This window comes from Vicugna pacos, chromosome 13, assembly GCF_048564905.1.
Source record: "Vicugna pacos chromosome 13, VicPac4, whole genome shotgun sequence".
Lineage (NCBI taxonomy): Eukaryota > Metazoa > Chordata > Mammalia > Artiodactyla > Camelidae > Vicugna > Vicugna pacos.
In genome coordinates, this window is record NC_132999.1 from 62,835,250 (window position 1) to 62,855,684 (window position 20,435).

The following is a 20,435-nucleotide window of genomic DNA, read 5'->3' on the forward strand; positions in this document are numbered from 1 at the left end:
CTGAAACCATGAGAGAAGATAAACTTTATCACCAGTGGGAAGATCTGTGGTCCCATGAGGGTGAGGCAAACCCTTGGTGCTTTTTTTCTCTCTCTCTCTGACCTATGGCTGCAGCCTTTGATGTGGATGGTCATCAGAGCTGCACAACAGAGCAAGGTTAGGAAGGCCCCAGGTTTCTGGCCCAGGGAGATGGTGGAGATGGAGAATCCCATCAAGTTGTTCATGAATTCCTAGACTCACCCTCAAGCTCTGTACACATGGATCTCATCCAAAGCATGCCAAAGACTTTGAGAACTGAACTACTAGGTAGACTGTCCCACACTGACCACTGGACAGTAACACACAGGGTGGCTCCTGATAGGAAACAAAGTCAGTTCACAAAAAGTGTTTGGAACTTACAGCCTGAACCCAGCTGGGTTGATTGCCTGATAAAGCAAAAATATACAACATTCCCCTTGGGATTTAAACAAGATCCAGAGTCTTATACCATAATAGTGGAAATGTACAAAATATAATCCAAAATTGACTGGTATAAGAACTAGAAAAATCTCAATTTTCATGGGAAAAGTTACATAGATGATGAAATTACCTGACGAAGACTTAAAAGAAGTTATTATAAAATTATTCCTAGAAGTAAGGGTAAATGCTATTAAAATAAATAGAAGCATAGAAAATACCAGAAAATAAATAGAGAATATGAAGAACTAAATTGAAATTTTAGAACTGAAAAGTAACATAAACCAGAACAGAAAACTCATTGGGTGGGTTAAATAGCAAAACAGAGGTTACAGAAAAAAAGAGTCAGTGATCTTGAAGATAGAAGAACTGGAATTATCTAATCTGAATGACAGAAAGGAAAAACACTGAAAATAAACATAATCTAAGGGAACTGTAGGAAATACTAAAGGTCTACCTTTTGTGTCACTGAAGTCTTGGAGCGAAATGAGAAAGATTGTGGTGCATAATATATGCATTTTAGTAAATAATGGCTGAAAATTCTCCAAATTTGGCAAAATCTATAAATGTACAGATTTGAGAAGCTGAATTAACTACAAACAGGATAAATCCAAGAAATTTATAATCAGACACATCATAATCAAACTGTTGACAAATAAAGACAAAGTAAAAGATATTGAAAGTGGCCAAATAAAAATGACAAATTACTTATAGGGCAGGGGTCAGCAAAATCTGGCTCACTGTGTGTTTTGGTAAATAAAGTTTTATTGAAACATAACCGTAACTAGCCCTTTATGTATTGTCTATAACTGCTTTAGTGTTACAATGGCAGACTTAAGTACTTGTGCTATAAGCCATATGGTCAGCAAAGCCAAAAAAATTTAATATCTGGCCCTTCGCAGAAAAAAAATTGCTGACCCCTGTCATAGGAAACAGAAATTTGAATGATTCCAGATTTCTTATCAGAAATCATGAAGACCTAAGTGAAATAACATGCTTTAGGTAATCAAATAAAGACCTAGCATCCCAATATTCTATTTATAGCAAAAAACACCCTTCAGGGATGAAGGAGAAATAAATTCAATATCAGATGAAGGAAAACTAGTTGAAGACAATTAGCTGCCAGCAGATCTGCTTTAAAAAAAAAAACTGCTTAAAAAAAAAAAGTTCCTCAGATAGAAGGGAAATTATATACCAGGAGGAAAGTTGAAACTTCAGTATTGAAGGAAGAGTAACAGTTATGGTAAACATCTGGGTAAATATAAAAGACCATTTTCCTCTTGAGTTCCTTAAAAATCTTTTGATGGTTGAAAGCAAAAATTATAATACTCTCTAGTGGGGTTTTCAATGTATGTAGATGTAGTATGTTAAAAAATTAAAATATAAAGAGAGAAGAGAAGGACCTATATGGTGGTAGGATTTCTATAGTCTACTTGAAATGGTAAAATATTGATTACAAGTAGATTGCTTCTAAAAAAGGTTAAAAATGTATATTGTGATCCACAGAGCAACCACTAAAAAACTATACAAAGAGACACAGTCAAAAAAAAAAAACCAGATAAAACAATACACAAAAAATTCAAATGACACAAAAGAAGGCAGGAAAAGGGAAACAAAAGGGCAAAATCATGAGACAAACAAAAATAATAATAAAACACATCAATAATTATATTAAATATAAACTGTTAAAATGGACAAATTAAAAAATGGACATTGTCAGAATAGATAATAAAAAATATGACCCACCAATATGTTGTTTACAAAAAACTCACTTCAGCTGTAACGAATGGGCAGATTAAAAGTTAAAGGATGGACGAAGATACACCGTATAAACACTAAGCAGAAGAAAGTTTGAGTGACTGTATTATATCAGAAAACATAGACTTCACAGCAAAGAGAATTATCAGGGATAAAGAGAAAGACTATGATAAAGGATCAATTCACCAAGAAGACATAAAAACCCCCAATGTGTATGCACCTAACAACAGAATGTCGAAATACATGAAGCAAAATCTGGAAGAACTGACGGGGGAAATAGGCAAATAGACAACTCCAGTGGGAGACTTCAATACTTTTCTCTCACTAATGAACAGAATGAGAAGACAGAAAATCAACAAGAACATTAATAAAAACTGAATAACACATCAGCCAACTGAATCTAATTGATATTTAGAGGGCATTCCACCCGACAACATCAGAACACACATTCTGTGCAGGTGTACAGGGTACAGGGAATACTCACCAACAGCAACTGCATGCTGGGTCATAAGACAAACCTTAAAAAGTAAAAGAACTGAAATAAAACGAAGTATGATCCCTGATGGTAAGGAATTTAAGCCAGAAGTCAATAAGAAAACCGTAACAGGAACATCTCCAAATACTTGGGAGTTAAAAAGAAAACTCCTCTAAACAATCCACAGGTAAAGGGAAAGTCTCAAGAGGAATCAGAAAATATTTTCAGTTAAATAAATGATTAAAATATAGCATATCAAAATCTGCAGGATGCCGCTAAAGCAGTATTAAAGAGAAATAAACAGCATTAAATAAATGTTTATAGTAGAAAAAAAGAAAGCTCTCAAATCAATAATACAAGCTTCTACCTTAAGAAACGAGAAAAGTCAGAGCAAATTAAACCAAAGTAGGCCAAAAAAGGGAGATAATAAATATGAGCACGAATTACAAATGAAATTAAAAACAGGAAAACAATAGAGAAAATCAACTAAAGCAAAAGCTGGTTTATTAAAAGATAAATAAAAGTAATAAACCTCTTGCAAACTTGACAAAGAAGGAAGATAAAAATTACCTATATCAGGAATGAAATAAGAAATAGATAACTTGAATAATTCTATATCTACTAAATAAATTGAATTGGTAGTTTAAAACCTCTGAAAAAGAACTCCCTAGGCCTAGATGGTTTCACCGGCAAATTCTACCATACATTTAAACATGAAATAATGTTGATTCTACACAATCTCCTCTTGAAAATAAAATAGGAGAGACCACTCCTCAACTCATTTTATAAGACCAGCACAGCACTACCTTGATAACAAAACCAGACAAAGGTAGTACAAGAAAGGAAACTTCACATCAATGTCCCTTAGGAACACAGATGCAAAAACCCTCAATAGAATATTAGCAAATCAAATTCAGCAATGTGTAAAAAGGATAATATAACATGACCAGATGAATTTTATCCTGGGAATATAAAGCTGGTTCTATACCCATAAATCAATGTAATCCACTATATTAACAGTTTAAAGAAGAAAAGCCACATGATTATATCAATTGATGCAGAAATAACATTTGACAAAATTTAACATGCATTCACATTGCTGAGAAAAAGTCTCAGCAAAACAGGAATAGAAAGGAACTTCCTCTCCTCAATGAAGGGCATTTATAAAAACCTACAACTAACATCATACTTAATGGTGAAAAACTGAAAGCTTTCCCTCTAAGACTGGGAACAACACAAGGATTCTCACAACTCTTACAACACCTATTCAGTATTATGGGAAAGTCCTAGCCAGTGCAATAAGGCAAGAAAAAGAGTCATATAAATCAGAAAGGAAGAAGTAAAACTGTCACTATTTTCAAACAACCTAATTGTCACATAGAAAATCTCAGAAAAATACCCCCAAAATTAACACTTTTGGAGCTCAACTGAGCTAAACAAGGTCACAGGTACAAGGTCAACACACAAAAATCAACTGTATTCCTATACACTAGCAATGAACAATTGGAAACCAAAACACAATTTTCAATATCGTTTACAATAGTTCCAAACATTTGAAATACTTAGGTATAAATCTAACAAATTTTTATAGGATCTGTATGTTGAAAACTACAAAATATTGGTGAAAGAAATCAAAGCAGGGGAGGGTATAGCTCAGTGGCAGAGTGTATGCCTAGCATGCACGAGGTTCTGGGCTCAATCCCCAGTAGCTCCATTAAAGATAAATAAATAAACCTAAATACCGCCCTCCAATTAAAAATTTTTTTTCATTAATTTAAAAAAGGAAATCAAAGCAGACTTAAATAAATGAAGATGTACCTCATAGTCACGGATTAGAAGAGTCAACATAGTAAAGATTTCAATTCTCCCCAAAAGGACGTAGAGATTGAATGAAATATCAATCAAAACCCAGCAGGAATTTTCATAGCTATAGACAAACTGATTCATAAACTTTTATCAAAGGCAAAGAGCTAGAATAGACAAAACAAGTCTGGAAAAGAAAAATCACATTGGAGAAATTTCATTATACAATTTAAAAACTCATTTAAACCTACAGTAATCAAGATAGTGTGGTATTGGTGAAATGATAGACATATGAATCAATGGGCAGAATATTAAGTCCAGAAATAGATCCTAATTGATTTTTGACAATGGTGCAAAGGCAATTCAATGGAGAAAGAATAGTTTTTTCAACAAGTGGTTTTGTAACAACTGGTAATCCATGTGAAAAAAAAAAAAGTGTCTTGACCTAAACCTTTATACAAAAATTAACTCAAACTGGATCCTAAATCTAGATGAAATATATAAAATCATATAATTTTAAGAAAGGAACATAGAGGGAAGTAATCATGACCTAGGGCTAGGCAAAGATTTCCTAGACAAAACACCGAAAAGTAAGATGCACTTTAAAAATGATAAATTGAATTTCATTGAAATTTAAAAACTTTTGTCCAGTGAAAGGCATTCTTAAGGTAATGCAAAGTCAAGCTACAGGCTGGTTAAAAAAAATACTGGCAAATCACATTTCTGATTCAGAAAACACAATTAAAAATGGGCAAAAATCTTGAACAGAAGCCTCACTAAAGAGGCTATAGAAATGGAAAATACCATTTGAAAAGCTGTTCAACATCATTAGCCGTTAGAGAAGGGCAAATTAAAACTACAGTGAAGTACCAACATACATCTAGTAGAAGAACTGAAAAAAAAAAAAGAAAAATGATTTCTCTGTTTCTTGTAAGGTTAACCAAACATTTATCGTATCACACAACAATCTCACTCCTGGCTATTTACCCTAGAGAAATAAAAACTTATGTTCACACAAAAAACCTACACACAAAAGTTTGTGGCAGCTTTGTTCATAATCACCAAAAATGAGTTTATTCAGTGAATGGGTAAACAGCAGGGATACATCCACACAGTGGAATTCTACTGAGCATAATGGCTTGGATGACTCATAGGGCATTAGGCAGAATGAAAGAAGCCAGTCTCAAAAGTTCCATCCTGTATAATTCCATCTATAAGACAGGGTTTCAGGGTGAGGTAAAGGTGTGACTCCAATGAAAATACCAGTCAGGGTTTGCTTTTAGGTCTGGATGCTCATTCTAAAGTTTATTAGAAAACTAAGCAAGCAAGAGTTGCCAAGAACATTTTGAAAGAGGTGAGTAATAAAGGTGGACTTGTCCCATGAACGTGGAAATGTATCGTACAAATACAATAATTAGGAATATAACTATAGCACATGAGTAAACAGACAAATGGTTGAAAAAGTATAGAGCATCCAAAAATAGATCCAAATACAATTGGAATTTCATCTATGACAGAGACAGCACATGCCCACCAGCAGATTTAAAAACTGGATTAATCCAGTAAATAGTTTGGGGACACGAGTATCTCTCTCTAGGGGAGGAAAAACTGTATACTGACCTCGCTCATTCTACCATAATAAATTTCAAATCAAAGATTTATATTAAGAACAAGATAAAACCATTAAAGTACTAGAATACATTTGGGGTGGGGTTTTTTTGGTAATTTTGGAGTGAGAAAATGTTTTTTCACTCTGCCACGCACTTCTGGAAGCCATCAAAGAAAAGACTAATAAATTGGACGACTTAAATTTTTTTTGAACAGGTAGGAAAAAAAGTTTTTAATCCAATATAAACTTAGAAATTAAGAAAAAAATGGACTTATTTCTATTACAGAAAAAGGACTAATTTCTGTAATATGTAGAGAACTTCTCCTCACCAATAAGAAAAAGACCAACAGTCTAATACAGAATTTCATCTGTGAATTCATGGTCCACAGAAAAGGAAAGAATGCTCAACTTTCTTAGTAATAAGAGAAATACAAAGGAAAGCTGTAAGATAACGACTTGTACACGCCAGAAACACACAAATGAAACAGTGAGCACGATGTCTTGGTAAGACCGTAAGGAAACAAACCCTCTCATATGATATTGCTTGGAATGTGATTTAAGTCAGCATCTATCCGTCGGCAGAGTGGTGATTACATCAAGCGCGGTCCTTGCATTCTGTGGGATACCAGCTCCCAGCTCAAGGCCGTCTCCGTGCTGACGTAAAGGAAGTCTTCTCCCCTGCAGTTCCGCGGGGACCCCGGCTCTGTCAGCACTTTGTTCTTGTGTCACCTTCTCAGTGGGTCTTTCCTAGTCTCCCATTTTAAACTTGCACCCACCTTCCTATGACTTTTTTCTGCTTTATTTTTCTTAATGACGCACACCACCATCTGACACAACTATAGATATTCTTCCATAATTTACTGTCTGTCTCTCCTCCCCAGGCTGTGTCAAAAGGGCTACTCCGCCGTCGGCACCCGGAACAACGCTAGGCACACAGTAGGTGCTCACAGCACTGCTTACTACGAATAAGGCGGCTCTTTATGTACTAACAGAAACCAGTCTGCAGGTTGTAGTGGGACACTGGACAAGCAGGACAACGGTGTGTGAAGTAGGCTACATTTGAGCAAGAGGAGAGAAAAGAAAAAATATCCTTTACCGGGAGGATCCATGAAAACTGGTTAACACGTGGGTCCCTGAGGAGCTGATGGAGGGCGGGGTGGGATGGGGGGGTTACCCATCTTCTACTGGGTAGTTTTTCACCTTTTCCATTCTTGTGTCATGTATTATTCCTCCAAAGTTTGCGTGATTTATAGTTTAAAAATCCATAACAATGTTAAAAATATGAACGTCCTCAAACCCACACCACCATCCTGAGAACTTAGTATCCTAAGTACATACAAACATGTTCAAGGATAATCACAGACGTGTGGATAGAAAAAATTCTGGAAACAACGTGACTATCCAATAGTCCATTAAGTCCCTGCAACAAACCTGTATAGCTGTTAAAATGTATTTATTTGTGTTGATTTAAATAAAGTTGAAGGTATAGGACTCGTTTAAAATGATCCTTTTTTTTGAGTGTGTCTGAAACGGTGTGTGTGTGTTCACTGGATTAAGGAGGACTCTTTACTATCTATACATTTGATACTGCTTGCATTTTTACAATAGATTATTTGTCACATCAAAATCAAGACAATGAGAATATTTTCACGTTGGAGAAAATACAAGGTCTCTTTCATTCAAACCTTGCAGTGCTGAAGGCCATGCTCTTCCACCAAGGAAGAAAGTGCTCTCACCATGATCTCAGCCATTAATTTGGGGCGTAAGGCAGCAAGAAATCAAGTAATAATGAGTGTGGTTATAATAGTTAACATTTACTGCGTGCTTAATTTGTGCCAAGCCCGGCTCTAAATAAATGCTTTTATATACAGGCGCTCATAGAATTACCCCCAACAGCACCAAAAGGGAGGCGGGGATATGCCCCATTCACAGATGAGGAAAATGAGACACAGAGTTTGTTCAGATTCATCCCAGCTCCCCCCACCCACCAGCCCCTGGGTCCCCTTCTCTCTGGGCATCACCACCCTGCACCGCCACTACTTAATAATTTGTCTGTCTCCCCGAACAGACAACGCAAGTTTTCAAAGACTAACTCAACCGTGGATTTCCAGCCGATTGCCGCTCGGAAACACGGCAGGTGCAATTAAACCTATGTTTACTGAATCCATGTGAACGACAAACAAAGGAAAGGGCCCCAGCCAGGGCAGCCCAGCACCTGAGAGGGGGAAAGACCCTGAGGAAGGACTCCCGGGGGAGAAGCCCAACACGGACTCCAGGAAATAGCTGAAGTCCCCCTACTCCCCCCAGTTTACGGCATGTGCATACGGAACTACAAATCTTACAACTGCAGACATTATAGGTGCATACTTCATCGCTCTCAGCATTGCGTATTTATAATTTAGCGGTGTGTAAAAATTTATAAAGGCACAACTAGTGGTTGGTTAATGACAGTCACTGTGGCAGCCCATATTTAGTGTATTTTTCATGTCACAAAAATCTGGCCTGGAACAGAATGCCACATGCATAAAACAGGTGATGGAAAGAGGGGGAAATGGGCTAGAGGCGTTGTGACAAAAACGTTCCCAGACCCACAAAGGCTGCCCCCTCTGCTGTCAGTGGGAGGTGAGCTGCTCCAAAAAGGAGACGGAAGGGCAGAAGCAGAGGGGGTCAGAATCTTCTCTCCATCAGTCTATTGCATGGAAGCCCACTGCCAGCCGGCTTCAAAGAGAAAAGCTTTCTGATTTCTGAGAATAATTAAGGTGTGAGACCCCAGAGGAAGCAGCCAATGCTGTTGCTGTATTGACAAATGCATAATTTTATCTTGGACAGAGAAATCCCATGCCTTTCCAAAAGTGAGTCCTAAAATAGCTGCCTTTCAAGGACCAGCGTCCTAATTGAGTTTTTATTCATCAGTGGCTGCGGATGAGTCAAAGCGAGTCCTGGAAGTTCACCCCCGAAGCCACGGCCCCCATCTCACAACTCATCAATTCCAGGCATTGGATGACACAGGGCCGGGCCCAGGGGCTCGGAAAGCCTGCAGCCCAAGGTAGAGCTCAGAACAGCTCAGCTCCAATGGGGTGGGGATGGTGGAGGCCTGATGTCGCAGGAGATGAGAGCTGGCCCGGCGGCAGTGGTGCCCGGCTGTTCTCAGTAAAAGGGTCCAGACGGAGTGGTGGCTTTGCAGCAGACATCCCAGGAGCACCCCTCCCCGCCCCCAGCGCCCGCCATCCCTGCCCTGCTCTCCAAAGATGATACAAAGTTCTGGCTTTTCCGTTCCTATCTACACTGTGGGGAAGAGGTGAGGGTTCTTCCAGGCAGATGCCATTAGATCAATCCATCCGTGGGCTCCACACTGCCAGGCTCCTCTCAGGTCACCCGAGGGTCAGGCAGAGCCCAGCCTGCTGTCTGTCCAGGCTGAGAGGGACTCTCCCCAGACCCCACCTGGTGAACCCCCTACAGTTACCAACAAGGGCTGAGAAACCAGAAGACCCGCCTCGTACTCCCCAAACACCAAGTCAAGGAATTTGATAAACAGAGTCATCTATTTTCACTTAGTACAACAATTAAGGCAGATCCATATTTTTCAACCATCACCCTGAACAAGTCAAACCACACTACAAATCAAAAAAGAATAATTAAAACCTACACTTCACACAATACCACAGAGTAAGGCAATTACAAGGCACTTCTAATGAGCAATTTATGTAATTTTAAAAGTCAGACCCATAATATGCAAAGAACGCCTCAGTGAATTACTGCCGGCGACGAGCTGCACTTTGATCCTTGTGTCTGGCCCCTGCCAGCTGCGACTGCTCTGTCACCTTCTCCTCGTATTTCTGGGCCCTTGGATAATGGCCACGGAAGATTTTCTGCATAAGCTCAGACTGTGCCTCATACTTAGAAGGCACATTTAATACCGACTTGCATAAAGGATGGCGGGTAATTGCTGCTCGCATCCAGTGTGAGCACTGTAGCTCATCTATGATACGCAATTTAGAAGCTATATTCTAGTAAGAGAACTTTATGACTTGCTGTCATGATAAATAAAAGTTTATGGCATAATGGAATTAATATTTACTTTGAGTGCAACACAGACTATTCAAATAAAGTTGCTCCGGAACCACTTTATACCGGGAGAACTGGAAAATGTCGCCCACATTTGGGCATCGGATTCAAGACAACAGGACTCGAATTCGTGCCTCCTTACTGTCTGCTGACGACGGACAATCTTTCACTTTTCCGGTTCAGTCTGTTCCTGTACAGCTTTCTAGACAACTACTGCAGCTAAAAGCTCTGGCATTGGGTGTGATGCGTTGGAAGGTGTCTGTTGAGCCGGCAGCACCAGCAGGGGAGGAAGGGAGGGGGCTGACTCTGTGCCAGGGTCTGAGGGCGATGTCAGAGGCCTGAAGGTGGCCTCGGAAGAAGGAAAAGAACATTCTCTGAGCAAGTCCCTCTAATGCAGCTGTTCTCAGAAAGGCATTTGTGACTCATTGGACACTCGATCTGTCGCTTTAATGTGAAGGAAAAAAATTTTTTAAAAGAATACTATCTCAGATCTAAATTATGCAATGGCTGCTTGATACTAACATAAATATACAGCAAGCAATTCTCTTGATTTATTCTAAGTTAGAATTTACTGAAGGTGCAGGGGGCAGTTATCTCAGGTCTTAAGTGAGTGAGAACCACAGTCAGGTTTACCATGAAGCTCACAGCATTGAAGCTTCAGCTCCCCCCCAAACCATGCTGCACAGTCAGAGCCCTTCAAAGATGCCAGGCCTAATTTCGTGTTCATTATTTTGCATTTATATGGGATCCCCAAATTGTATCGGCTTCAGATCCCATAAAATTGGCAACTGTCCCTGATCAGAAATAAAGTTACATTTCAAAGCAAAACAAAACAAACCCCTAAGAGGAGGGGGAAATCCTGTCCCCAGGTGGGGCTGGGACCTCTCAAGGTCCCTGGCACAGAATGTTCTGGATGGCACACGTGGGGTTGGGGTGGTGCTGCCTGAAGGTAATGGGGAGGAGTAGAGATGCAGGGCTTCATCTGAAGGATCCAGGCGCCCGAAACACATGGGCAGCTTCTGAGTCAGGGGAGCCGCTGGCAAGGGTGAAATTGGAGGCTCTCCGAGCCTGAGTCATGCAGCAGCAGAGGCAAGGTGCCCAGACTGTGAACAAGTGGAGAATTCCAGAGAAAGCGGGGATCAGTGCGGCGGGCCAGGCCACCCACCCTCCTCCCCTGCCTTAGTCCATATTGAGTCACAAGCAGGATTGTCATAAGTGGGGAGACCACTGATGACGCTGTCATGGGAACAAAACTGAAGCTCTTGCCCAGAGACTAAGATGATTTGAAGACTATTTCTAGATGTAAAAAGTGCCTTTAATAGAAAGAAATCAAGTCACTGTTTCATATACTGTTTTACTACAAAGAACAATTTTACTCTTGAATTTTCTTAATGACCAATCCATGAACACACGGAATGGGCTGGGTACAGAACCCAAGTCTCTGCACCTCCAGTTCATATTTTGAAACAGAACTTTCAGATATATTGAAGATGATGAACCAGGACGAGAGAGGGGAAGGTACTTGCTTAAGGTCACACAGCAAGTCAGTGGAGAGGCAAGATGCAAACTCAAGACATCTGACTCTCTGACATTAGCCCCTTTGTTAAAGCCAGTGACCTCCTTCGGTCACTGCTGTAGGAGGATTACGCCAGCAGTGTATCCAGAACCCCTGAGCCTGGTTGGCAACGGAGCAGAGGGGAAGGGAGGCCCAAATACTAACTACTCAGGAGTGCCCATCTTGAATGCTTTGGTGTCCCTCAGCTCAGCACATTAGTCCAGACTCACCCATCTCTCTGCAATGATCCCTGAGTGCATTTCTGAGGCCTTGGGTCAGGGATCTGGGAGCTTCAGAACCTAGCAAAATGCCCAGCACATCTTAGGTGCTTAAAAAATTTTGCTGGATAAACAATTTGTTAAGTATCTATTATAGAATGTAGTGATAAATATATAAAAGATCCCCCAGATAGAAGTGATGAAATACACACAGACCTCGGTAACCCAGGGTGGGTCATTTGGGCACAAAGCTCTAAAATTTCTCCTGTAGCAAGTGACAGGAATCCTGAGCCTGCAGAGAAGGAATGCACCTGTGTAAACAGACTCCCAGGAGAGAGGGTGACATGCAGCAGGTCAGAGAGAGCTACGGGTTCTCGTTCAATTCACAGTCAGAGAAAAGACAACTACTGTCCCCTCGCGCTGCAGGTCCATTCCTGGCAACCCCAGAGGCCGCGGGAAGAACCTGCCAGAGGCCTTTCTGGAGCAGAAAGTGTCCTTTATATAAGGAAGAGGGTAGCTGCCTTGCATGGGAGCACCCTGGGGAACCATGTGTCTCTGGGGAAGGCCGAGGAGGAACTCAGCTCCCATGGCTGCACCCAGGACCCTGCCATGCTTCCCTGGCTCTTGCCCTGCGCTTCTCCTGCAGGAATTCCACCCAGCCCTCAGCTCTGGAGCTCTCTGTCCAACCACATCCCATTAAGTCTTCCCGGAGAACCCTTCCCTGGGAGTTCCCTGCAGACACCAGCCTAAAAACACAACCACAGTCTTTATGATGGTCTTTGTTTATTTCAGATTACAAATTGTCTGACTTGATTTTATTTCAACCAAAAGGACTGCTCTGTATCACACTACAAACACATAGAGAACTGTCACTGACAAGCTGATGATCTGGTGCAGGGGATGGGAAGAAACGGTCAACATTAAATCAAAGCACCTCGGCCTCTGGCCACAACGAAGTGACTGATGCTAGACCTGCCCCCCTGCTGGAAACAACCATAAAAATAGATGAAAGTATCTGAGGTTACTCTCTGCAGGCACTGGACAACAAGCAGTTCAGGACTGTGATCCCGTAAGAGGGAAAATACACAAGGTAAGCCCTTCATCTGCTAAGCTTTCTGGAACATTATGCAGGGAGATGGGGTCCAAGCTAGGCATGACAGCATCCCTGATCAAGCAAGGCAAAAATCAGAGTTTGGTGCTGCTGAAGCAGATAGAATTTGCAGGTCTGGGCCCTGGAGAGAAGGAAGCTGTGTAGAAGGAAGTCTGAAGAAGTCTACTTGGAGGGTCCCTGGGGGCACCAGGTTGAAAGCAGAGCTGCCTGTAGGCAGGGCAAGACTCCAGTTGCTATAGCACTGAAAACTAGACAGAGATACTGGAGGCCATGCAGGGCTAGGGGACCTTCAAATTACGACCCAGCTAGATGTGGGTATGGCCCAACTCTCACTGGGTACCTGCAGCATTCACTTAAGACTCCAGAAAGTCCAGGTCTTTAGAGTAAGGACCGTGCCCTTGCATAAGTGGCAGAGCCTACAACAAAAGGCAAAACCAAAATACACCAACCCTAATAAACGAGTGAAACCAAGTCACCTGGCAGGACAAAAATCAACATGCTTTACAGAAAACAATACATTCCAGACTCTCTACAACATAAATTCTATATCTAGAATATACCATGTTCATGGATTGAAATTGTTCTACGGATTTAATAATCATAACCTAAAAGAGCTTTTTTTATGCAAGGGGAGGAGTTGTATTTTTGCAAAATTAGGATCTTTCTGAATATACAGTTTTGCAGTCTCTTTTCCCATTCGGTCCTCCATCCCCTCCCAGTCACACTCTCATCAGGCATTTGGCATAGCTCCCTCCTTCTTGGAAGTCCCTCTTCACTTGGTCTCCAGGTCACCACACTTCCCTGGTTCTCCTCTGCCTCATGGGTCCCTTAGTCTCCTTTTCTTCTGCAGGCTTTCCTTTTTCAGAGTGCTGGATGTTTCAAGTGTCATAGGCCTTCAGTCTTTGGCCATTTTCTCTTTTTCATACTCTCTTGATGGGTGGTCATTCATGGCTGATGCCTGCAAAATTCTGTATCTCTAGTCTGACTCTGGACTTGTATATTCAGTAACCTGTCAACATTAACCCTTGGATGTTGTATTTTACGTGGCCAAAACATACTCTTGATTTTCTCCCGCAAACCTTCTCCTCTCCTATGATTCTCTATGTCAGTTATTGGCACCATGTTTCATCCAGTTTCTTAGGCTGTAAGTTGGGAAGTATCTTCATGTTTTTCTTTCCTGTTATCCTGCAACCAAGTTATCAAAGTGTTCTATCAACAACATCTTCAAAATGCATCCCATGTCAGCTCAATTCTCACCACCTCCACTGCTGCTAAAGTAAGTGAACTGCCATCTCTCTTGTCTGGAAGACTAAACAGTGGAGTGATGGTATAATGAGGTAGGTAAGGGGTACAGGGACTAGAGCCAAACAGCACGAGCATCTGTAAAGCCTGACACCACCCCCCCCACTCACTAGTTGCATAAACTTGGGCAAAATACTTACTCTCTCTGTGGCTCATTTTCCATCTGTAAGCGGAGTTCCTAATAGGACCTACCTCACTCGGAAGACTGTACAAAAGACTTTGAGTCCAGCGTCCTAGAAGGCTCACTCCCTTTGGCCCTTCTCACTTGCTCTGATGAAGCAGGCTGCTGTGTTTAAAGTTGTGTGTTGTGAGTGTGCTATGCAGAAGCCCACATGGCAGGGAACAGAGCTGCCACCCAGCAAACAGCCGGTGAAGAACTGAAGCCCTCAGCCCAATAGCTCATGAGAAACTGAATTCTCCCAACAATCATGTGAGTGAACTTGTAAGATCTGGGCCCAGTTAGATCTTAAGATGACCGCAGCCCTGGCCGTCACCCCGACTGCAGCCTTGGGAGAAATCCTAAGACAGAGGATCCAGCTAACTTGTGCCTGGATGCCCAGCCCACACACATGGTTAGGCAATAAATGTGGCTGTTGTAAGCCACTAAGTTCGGGAGTAATTTGTTACAAGAGATAGGTAACTAATACACCCTGCCTTCGCTGAGGTGCTGACCACCTCCTAGATTGTATCTGTCCCTTGTCAGTCTCCCCTGCTGCCAGTAAGCTACACAAGAGCATGGATTTTATCTGATGATTCACTTCTGATTCTCTAGGAACTAGAACTGGGCCATGGCAAGCACTCAATAAATATTTGCTGAATAGATGAATAAATATCACACAGTGGGCCTTTTCCCGTGTGGCTGTGTGATGTTGAAATGACGAACACCTGGAAGTAATTTGGAATAGACTTCTTAATCCATATCAGCCAGATTCACAGTATCACCAAGCATTCAATGCGCCAGCGTGGATTCCCTGGGTCCCTGCAACGTGCCTAGGACTCTGCCAGGCGCCAGGCTGCAGTCCGGAAAGAAACACAGAGCAAACCACCCCCTCAGGAGTTACAATCAGATTGCAACGAAAAAGTCAGTTCGTAAAAATGCTTAGAGGGATTTAGTTTTCAGTCCTGGGGCGCTGACGGAAAGATTTTACATGGAGATGTGTGGGTTCCCTGATGGTACTGAGCGCGTGCGTGAGCCATGAGCCGCTCCTCGCGTTGTACACATGCTGCCCCATCTGTGTAAATCTCCAACTCCCAGAAAGGTTGGTGCCACTAAGATCCCAATTTTACATATAGAAAACCAAAGCAGAAAGGGGTTAAATAGCTGCTCATGGTCACGCGATGGGTAAATGCTGGTGTTTCACACCCAAAGTCTGACTGCCCCAAGCACAAGCGATAATCGGTCCATGCCCCGCCCGCACCCGCTGATTGGTCTGTGCCCTGCACACACCCGATGATTGGCCCACGACTCCGCCCATTTGCAATGATTGGCCTGTGCCTCTGCCCATTCATGAGCCGTGGCCAGGCAGCCCGGAGGAGGAGGGGTCTTCCTTCTGGGACCCCTTGCCGTGTTGGGGAAGGAAAGTGGACAGGAGAATGACCTTGGTGTCCGAGTCAAGTATGAAGGGAAGTTGAGGCCAAGCCTGTGACCTAAGCCTTGAACTCAGAGGCCAATCGGGGAAGGACCCCCAGGCCCTGCCCAGCGACTTTACCCGGGCAGGGCTGTCCTCACCTGCAGAGTGTGATGGCAGAGACGGAGAGTGACCACCTTCCCTTTAATCAAGTTCATACGGCACAGGGATAAAATGAAAATACCCGTTTATTAGTGTCTGACAAGAAATCACTACTCCAGGGACCAGAAAGTTGTATAATTTAGAACATTCTCTCTGGGAAGCTGAAGGAGAACAGGTGGGTGGTTTCTATGTTTAAGGCTTGGGGCAGAAGAGGCCAAGGCAGCCCCTTCTCCACAGGGCTAGTTGCATCCCGGATCATGCCTGAGCTGGCTGCTGGCCAAGACTGCCTGTTCCTCTGACACTCTCTCTCGTCCTGTGGACAGCTTCCATCAGATGCTGTCTAGTCCTGGGGGCCTGAGACCACTGTCCTTTAAAATGACTGCACATCTCTGCAGTTTCACAATGAATTATCAGACGTGTTGCATTTCCCTCCTTGCATGCTCTGGGGAGAAACTCAGTGTAGCCCCAAGTACTGACCTTCAGGAAGTGGTCAACAGTATAACCGCCTAGAGAGGTCAGACCTGGCTGAACAGCACAGCCCCATCCACGAACAGCCCCCAGCCACCTGGAATTCACCTCTGCCTGCCTCCCCAAGCACCCCAGGCACCTGCACATCTGGGGAGAGCTTGTTCCGGGATGGCCTCCTCTGGTGCCTCCTCCAACGGGCACCCAGGATTAATTGGTGCCCTCAACATATGTTTGCCCTGGGGAAACACCTGCTGATGGTGTCCTCGCAAGCTTTAACAGGTGGGAAGCGCAAGGCTGCTGGCATGGAGCAGAAAAAGAAATACAAAAGCCAAACAATCATTACTACAAAATCTCCTGCAACTGGCTCCAAAGAGGCCCCCAGGGTGTTTCTGAGTCTTTGGAGAAAGGTGGGGGCTGAAAGAGCTGGGGACCCTGCAGCGACATTACAAGCTATGAAAATTCTCCTCCCCCGGGAAACCCCCAAGCCTTGCGGCATTAAGCTGGGGCAACTCCTGCCTGGAGGGCCCCACTGAGAGTCCTGAGTGGGGTGTGATCCATTTCTACCCTGCTCCCCTTCAGTCGCATGGAAACAGGAGCGCTTCCTTGTAACAGATGAAAGCAGGCCACCGCATTATGAAAGCTGCAGTGATAAATACATTTCCCGGTGGATGGCGAGAAAGCAAATGACAAACACACCCAAACAGGAAGGCGCACATGGATCACAGAACAGCCTGGGCCCTCTCCCCATGACGCTCTGTGTGCTCTATAAATCGGCTCATCGTGACTCTTCTGTCTTGTCTGACAAACGACCGAATGGGCTCTGCTCACGCTGAGTGCCAGAGAAACGCCAGCCCAGGAACGGCCTCCAGGTGCAGTCCGGGATGATGCTCTCCGGCCGGCTGCCTGCCAGTGCGTCATCCCCATCACAGCGGGCCTCGGGCGGCAGCTTCTGGAGATGCGGGTCTCTGGTCACGGTGTTCTCCATCCTCTACCAGCTGCCACCCTCACCCGAGCTTCTCCAGCCCAGGCCCTTCCCTATCTGCTGGAAAGCAGTAAATAGATAGGATGCAGCCGAAAAATTACCACAGAAATCAGCTGGATGGGAGAACTCCCAGCACCCAGTAGGAAGCAGGACACCATACCAAGCGCTTGCTCCTTCTTAGGGTGGTTCTTCCCCAGGATTCCCAGAAGGATGGGGTGAGGACTGGCTTTTCAAGAGATCACTCATGACATCTGTCTGTTTGGAGATGGGAGATGGGGCTGGGGTGGGCAATGCCCTGCAGGAACTCCTGTGTAATTCCCAAAGGGGAAGCAAAACCACAGAATACCCTTGGCTTTGAACTGGGAGTCCTCTGGAAGGGAGCTGGGGTCACAACAGCAATAGGCCACTTGCTTGTGCAAAGTGGCTGAGCTTTTCCGGGTCGTCAGTAGAGCAGCTCAGCGTGCAAACGGCCACCAGGCTGCAGGGGCCCCGGGCAGGAGAAGGAAAGGACGCAGCCCTCAGGGGTTCTTAAGGGCTGGGAAGGAGTTTCTTCAGGAGGAATTCAATCAGGGATCAATTGGGATCAATCAGGGAGTGTGAGCATCTCTCTCCTGAGTATGAAGAGCGGGGGACCTGGCATCCGAGCTGACAGGCCTAAGAGAAAGGCAGCACCCGTCTGTGTCACCTTTCAGAAGATAATCAGGTCCTCAGAACGGATGGCGAGGCTGGGGTAGCAGAGGCTGGGGGGTCTTAACGGCACCCCCCCCAGCCTCCCCAGTGTATTCAAGCTTCCCATCGAGATCCGAAAGAGACACGCGCTCGCTGGAGTGAGAACACGAGGCGGCTTCCACAAAACACGGAATATTGGGTCTGCCTGCTAAATAATTTCTTGCAAATAACTTTTTCCCCTTTTCAAACCACCAGTTTGTAAGAGCAGTTCAGAACCGACCCCCGGAGAAGGCTCTGTCCAGCGAAGCCGCCCTCCAGCCCACGTCCCAGGAAGCCTCAAAACCGCCACCGCTTCAGCAATTCAATCTCCATATATTTTATTCTTAAAATATTTCATTGCTGGCCACCCGTCCTTAGATCTCCAATTTGATTTGGTTTCTATAAGTGGATTTTTCCTAGTGTTGGTAGAAAGTAGATTTAATTTCAAATTTCTGCAAACTAAAATATTCAATATAAGTATCAGAGGGTGTCTGCACCACACATCCTCCCCGCGACGCACACGCCAGCTTTGAGACAAGCGTGCGCGCCCTTGGACGGCGTTCTCAGATGTTTCCATTTACAGAGCCCGGTCAAAACAGCGGGGGAGGCTGGCATCTGGTTTTCTTCCTTGCATCACTTTCTGTTTCTAGACAGTTGTTGGAAATGCGCCTCTACAGTTCCAACGAAGAAGCCGGATTTGGGCGACAACCAAAATCGTGTGACGCTAATGCCGCTGGTGGCACGCGTCCAGGCTGCTGCCCCACCCCCACCGGTCACCATTCCTGGATCAAGTTCTCTGCTCTTCCACTTCTGCCAGCACGGGAGAGCGAAGCAGAAAGCCCAGGGCAGGCTAGACCTGTTCAGGCAGCTGCAACAGCCCCAGGAAGCATCCTTCCCGCGGCCACTAATTCATCACTCGGAAATAACGCGGGCTCACAAGACCAGGAGACCATCTGCTAGATGTGGCGGGGAGGGTGCACTTAGAGGAACGATCAGCCGACTGAGAGCAGGCACCTCACAAAAACCTTCTCTCAACAGTTCCTAGGAGTCATGCATTGTTAACTCCACTTTAGATGAGGAAACCGAGGTTCAGAGAGGCCTGCGGTTGTTGCGTAACTACTCATGGCAGAGTTGGGTCAGGCTGGCTCCGCAGCCATGCTCTCCCAGCAGGGTGGCATTCTGTCAGGCACAGGTCTTCTGAGACTCCCCGTTCCAGGGCGAGGGGTGGTCCTGCCACAGCCCAGTTGTCCCTGTATCGCTCTCCCTTTTCTCATCTCCACGTCTCCCAGCCGTGGGGTGCTGCTCCTGGAGGGAAGGCCCCCCCGGGGCTTTCAGTGGGTGCAGACACCAAACCCTGCATTCCATGCACCTTCCAACACCTTCCATGGCCTGAGAACAGGAACGTGGACATGGGAGCCCGCATCGTGCACTCAGCACCTGAGAACCAGGGGTCGCTTCCTGTCCTGCCATTGAGAGCTGAGCCAGCCTGGGAGGCTCGTTCCACCTGTGAGCCTGTTGCCGCAGCTTCCAAATCGGGAAATTTCAGAACAGGAAGGTCACAAGGAGCCTCAGAGCACATGCCAGTAAAAGCACAAACTGGGGAAATGCGGGGGGTTTTCTAGTGAGTGGGGGTTTGATTCTACCACTCAGGTCCGTCGGGGAGGGCAAGTGACAGCCACTGGCCCCACCGCGCTGACGTCATCATGAAGAGGAAGATGATGACGGTGATGATACGAAGTGCGCAAGAAGGACCTGCACTGACTCGAGGAAAGACGGGCTGTAGACGGCAGTCGGTTTAAATGTGGAGAAAATATTTCACACTGATCTCAACACGCATTGGGAGATTGAGGCAGCAAGAGCTGTGGTGGTGGCTTCAGCAGGAGATGCAAAACGGCCCGACAGAGACCCGGGGCCTGGAACTTCCTCACAGACGCCCAGCGCCCCAGTCACCCTCGCTGAGGGAGGGCAGCTGAGGGGGTAACGGGCACCCGACACTGGCTCTTTCGCCATCCCACACCGAAGCCAATGAACTGCTTCTATGGAGGCTGCAGGCCACCAGTAAGGGGAAAAAACATGGTTTTTTAAAATCATCTAAATCTGGAGAGTCTGCACATAATGCTGGAGAAACCTCCAAGCCAAGGGAAAGCTCTTTCAAAGCTGGAAACTGAGCGCCTCACATCCCGCCCTGCCTCCCC

At 44.6% G+C, this 20,435-nt stretch overlaps 1 protein-coding gene and 1 long non-coding RNA gene across 2 annotated transcripts in view; one reads left to right on the plus strand and one right to left on the minus strand.

Moving 5' to 3' along the window:
• The window catches only part of CAMTA1 (calmodulin binding transcription activator 1), an 819,414-nt gene that overhangs the window by 374,464 nt on the left and 424,515 nt on the right, over window positions 1-20,435 (minus strand). The gene's annotated exons all lie outside the window — the stretch shown is intronic.
• On the plus strand, window positions 5,684-7,592 carry LOC140700995 (uncharacterized). The gene is made up of 3 exons (XR_012079767.1): window positions 5,684-5,846; window positions 6,388-6,605; window positions 6,983-7,592. It is a non-coding gene; the product is annotated as an uncharacterized lncRNA (long non-coding RNA).